The sequence below is a fragment of the Triticum aestivum genome, chromosome 3B (genome assembly GCF_018294505.1).
Source record: "Triticum aestivum cultivar Chinese Spring chromosome 3B, IWGSC CS RefSeq v2.1, whole genome shotgun sequence".
NCBI lineage: Eukaryota > Viridiplantae > Streptophyta > Magnoliopsida > Poales > Poaceae > Triticum > Triticum aestivum.
Window position 1 is genome coordinate 165,770,958 of NC_057801.1, and position 5,563 is coordinate 165,776,520.

The following is a 5,563-nucleotide window of genomic DNA, read 5'->3' on the forward strand; positions in this document are numbered from 1 at the left end:
CTAATCGCATTATAGCGTGCTATTTTCATGCTAAAAACTAAAAACTGTAGCGTTATAGCGTCATGCAAAAATTTGAAGGAGAGAAAACACTACCAAGCCCCAGCAGCCCAACACTACCCTTCAACTGGCCACAGGCCCACAACCCACATCCTTCTCGATCTCTGTCTCGGATGGTCAAACATAATGAACAACCAACCCCAGTTCATTCACCTTTCCCTTCTGAGCTATGAGCACTGGTGGCAGCGTCTTCTTGTGAGCGGAAACGACGGCGGTTTCCTTCAACTCGACTTCAGCCAACATCGGAAGGGACGACATCAGCCACACCCCCGAGAATATAATGGTGGCAGGTCAGCCGCCATGCAATACCTTTTTCTACTTCTTCCACCTTGGTGACCTCCTGCTGCTGCTTGCTCGTGCGTGTGTGCGTGCTCCGCCTGTTGCCGGTGGCCAGGGAAGAGGAGCTGTTGGGGCTACTGGTGCTCCCTTGTGCTGCTGCGGCTACTTCTTGCATATGCTATGTGAAGGAGATGAGGGGTGTGGTTATGGAGGGGATCATGCGCTCCTGCTTCTTGTATGTGGTTAATTGGTTATGCATGTATTTCTCTTGGACAATTTTTAAGTTGCTGAAATTGTTGAATTATGTAATATATTTGAAATTTTTTAAGATGCTATTTTATAATGTAGCATGCTATAAATTGTAGGATCTGGACAAGGGCAGTGCTATATTTTGTAGCTCGCTATTTTTTGTTGGTTATAAGTCGAAAACACATCCGCCTCAATCTACCACAGTGATCAGAGGTGTCTCCCCATCCGGATGGAAATCTTCATCACAATTGTACATTGCCTTTTGCAGGGAGGAAACAACGGAGTGCAATTGTGGTTGTGTGTATAGGGCATCTTCAATCACAGGCCTTCAAATCGACCGTAACCATTCGGATCACTTGGTTCAGACATATTTTGCCATTCAACGTAGTCCTGTATCCGTCCATGGGTCTATCTAGATGTCCTTTTTTCTGCAAACCAAAAGCAAACTGGAAGGGGAGGAGGTGGAACGAAAGCGTGTGACAAACCTGGTCCATCCAAAACCCCTCTCCCGTCACTCGCATTCTTTCTCGCCACACTACATCGGCAGCTAGGGTTTTTGTAACAGGATTAGGTTGCTACCATGTAAGAGGAATAGAGAAGAATTGATGGAATTGTTGATTTATTACTTAAGCCTCATAGGCGTATATATAGAAGTACATTACCTTCTTGGATTACCAGACAAGGTAGCATAATTTTTAATCTATCATATATTTCTTAAACAATCAGGACACTCAACCGTTCTAGTTTGGTTCAAAGGAAAATGAAAGTATTTTCTATATCACAGGAAGAGATAAGTAAACTCACACTAAAATATTGGTCCTCACAAGAAAGAAAAGTAAATTATTTCATATGACAATGAGATTTTTCATCTCTTCCGCATTGGCCCCTGCTTGGCTAGAAGCAACGTAAAAAATAACACACTATTTATAGCGTCGCTATAGTGTATCTGGAAGGGGCACGCTACGTTCGAGAAATTTTGCTCGCTAAGGAGCTAATTGCGTTATAGCGTTGTAGCGTCATGCAAAAATCTGAAGGAGATAAAACACCTACCAAGCCCTAGCGGCCCAAAACTACCCTTCGACTGGCCACAGGTCCACAACCCACACCCTTCTCGACCTCTGTCTTGGATGGTCAAAAATAATGAACAACTAACCCCGATTCGTTCACCTTTCCTTTTTGAGATATGAGCACTGGCAGCAGCGTCTTCTTGTGAGCAAAAATGGCGTTTGTTTCCTTCAACTCGACTTCAGCCAACATCGGAAGGGACGACATCAGCCACACCCCCGACAATATAATGGTGGCGGGTCAGCCACCATGCAATACCTTTTTCTAATTCTTCCACCTTGGTGAGCTCCTGTTGCTGCTTGCTCGTGCGTGTGTCCATGCTCCGCCTGCTGTCGGTGGCCGGGGAAGAGGAGCGGTTGGGGCTACTGCTGCTCCCTTGTGCTGCTGCGGCTACTTCTTGCGTATGCTATGGGAAGGAGATGACGGGTGCAGTTATGGAGGGTGTTGGGGATATAATTACTGGGTATGACCCGCCCAGGAGAGTTCAGGTCATGCTACGGGCGACTCAAGATGAAGAAGCCCAAGAAGATATGAAGATGGCAGATCATAAAGCAAGCTTATTGAAGGCCCAAGACCCGGAGGCCACTTAGGGCCCAAAGGGATGAGCCGCCATAGGTTTGACTTGTTCTGTAAGGCAAGTGTTGTTTGAAATCGAGCCGGTCACGTTCTGTGAGCCGGCCGGGACTCTGTAAGCCGCCAGGCCTCAACCTATGTATATAAAGGTGCGTCGGGTTAACTCAAGAGACAACATATCGAGAACTAGCACTACAAAAAAATACACTTCCGTGATGATACGTGTTTGTCACAGTAGGTCACTTTTTTGTCATGCATGTACATCCATGACAATTTTATGACAGAATCAAGATAGTCATACCTGTGCTGTCGTAGAAGTATTCCATGACATTATTAAAATTATCATCACGGAAGTGTCCACTTCCATGATGATAAATCGCGCGTCACAGAAGTGCTTTCGTCAAGCGTGACCGACACGTGGCATCCACCGTAACAGAACGCCATTAAGCTATCGGGTCCGGTTTTGGATCCGATAACCCGTTAACAGCCCCGACCAATGGGGAGTTTCCACGTGTAAAATCATCATTGGCTGGAGGAAACATATGCCGGCTCACCGTTGGGATAGATGTCATCCACTCATTGGACCGAAGGCACCTATGATACGTCGACACGTGGCACGGCCCAACAGAGGCCCATTCCCGTGAAAAGGCCGGCCTGTTTGACTTGGTCAAAAGGTGGCGGGCCGGCCCACGGAAAGCCTGTTAACGACCTGTTCGCATATACCCCATTTACAGCCCGCTAACCTAGGGCCCATTACAGCCTATCCGAATTAGGCCCAGTAGCATCATCTGGACCGTCTAATATGATTCCAGCCCATTTTAACTTCTGGCCCATGTATGGCCCATGACGTCTTTCGGCCCATATGAGGCCCTTTGTAACTCTTGGCCCATTAACGACCCGTGGTGAAACTGGCCCGTAACGAACAGTGTATCACTTTATACCCATTAACGACCCATTATCCCATTAGGCCGTTTCCAACCCAAGTTATCTTTCGGCCTTCTCAGGGCCCATTTATTCTTGGGCTCATTTCCAGCATTCGGTTACTTATGGCCCGTTACTGTTATTTTCTACTTGTGGGCCAAATTCAGCCTGTCGTTACAGTCGGCCCATTTGTGGCCCGTTAATACATTGGGCCATTTTCATGTAAAAAAACCCGTTGGGTTGGTTTCATAGATTTATCAAATACGACCTATTAACGGCCCGTTATGGTACACGAAAAGTATGACCCATGATTGGCGAGATAATTATACGCCCCGTAGAAGACCCATGGATCCTATGGCCCGTAGAAGACCAATGGATCCTACGGCCCATAGAAGGCCCATGGATCGTACGGCCCATAGAAGGTCCATGGACCATACGGCCCGTAGAAGGCCCATGGATTGTATGGCCCGTAGAAGGCCCATGGACCCTACGACCTGTAGAAGGCCCATGGATCCTAAGGCCTGTATAGAAGACCAATGGATCCTACGGCCCGTAGAAGGCCCATGGATCATACAGCCCGCAGAAGGCCCATGGTTACAACAGTCCGTGTGTTGCCATGATTACTGTGGCCTAGTTACCAACAATAGGTTATTGTGGCCACTAGAAAAACACGGAAAAAGAATTGTAGTGACTACAAGCAAACAACTAAACAAGACAATAAGGAAATAAATAAGCAAGCAACTAACGCTAGCCTATTACCGCTATTACACATATTACATCCACTAGGCATCAAAGTTCACCACCAGTGTAAATATAGGGAACAAAGCAGCATATTACATACACTAGCCATCAAAATTTGCCAGCAGTGCAAATAAACACGGCAGCAAAACAAGAGCATAACTGAAACAACTTCAGAAGAGCTCAAGAAATGTTATCCTAGGTATCCACCATGCTGGCAATAAGCTTAGCAAGCTTATTAGCTTTGTCCTGTTTGGCGCTAAAATCCTCCAACGCTTGTTGTTGCATCAGAAAGTATGCATCTGAATGCTCCGGGGACTTCCGCGGTCCTTCCGCTTCTTGTCGCAGCACAACTGATCGATGTCTTTCAGCTTGTAGTTGAGACTCAAGAAACCGAACTGATTCAGACAGTGAGTTTGAATAGCTTGTGCAAGCGATAGTGGCCAGTAACTCGAACACTAAACCAAGACAGGACTTTGGGGTTGTCTCACTGTCTTCAAGATAGTCTTCCTTAGCTGTTTTGTCAGCTTTGTTGGAGACCAACAAGGATGTCTCACTATCCTGAACCTTATCTGCATTACTTCCTTTACCATTGCTTAATAAGGCGCTCTTCCCCAATATTCTGTTAGCATTCTAAAAGAAGAGACAAGCAGACACATAACAGGTTTAGCATGTACTAGTATATGAAACTCATTTTGGTGAACCAGTTCATTAGTAAGGTGGATAGGATTAAACTACCAAGTTTTCTATTGCCAAGTACTAGTACATAATAAAAGCATCAAACAAACATATATCTATGTCCTATGGTCATTGCATTGTCTTGCCAAATCAAAATAGAGACACGGTTCAAATCATATCAGTTCAAGACAAAGCAACAATGAAAGAATACAAAGCGTGGGAAACTACACGGCACAACAAGATTTCAGATGGGTACCACGGGTCTACATGTACAACAACACTATTGGCTCTGTTGTGATGCTAGTAATGTGCATGATATGAGAAGTCAATTGTATACACAATTGAAATTGAAATCAACAGAGCTATTTATAAGAGCAAACCTGTTAAAGAAACATGTGTGAACATACTTGCTGTGATTGGAGCTTTGATTGGATCCTTCAATTTAAAAATAACTTTGTATGAGTAAATACAGTGATACAAGAGCAAAGCACTATGCACGATATCAATCATCGTTAAAAAAGGCGCGCCTAAGCGAGCGCTTAAGCGCACCTAGGCTCATTGCGCATAACTATGCTTAATCTGTGCATAACTGCGCATAAGCATGCACTTTGGTCAGTAAAGCGCAAGGCGGTGGCAAAATGCACAATTAACGACTAGCGCTTTTTTGAACTATGATAGCAATGGAATCTTAAATTAGAACAGTCGTTCTTCAGGTTTAGGCACTTGTTCTACATGAACAGAGTACAGTAAGACGCAAGATTATAATACTTAAAAATAGAAAATGAGCTCATAGACCTTACCACATTCTTGGTTCGGGACCAGTACAGAAAAAGGCGTTCCCAGTCATCGTCCAGTACATGTGTCTCGGGAGAACGTAAGGGAATTTGATGAGTTTCTTTGCCGGTGAAGTATGTTTTCTTCAGGTAATTCCGATACTGCCACCAAGCATTCTTGAAGATAGCAGAGGTATTAGCATAGGTTACCTCGTCCTGAGTTTCCAAAT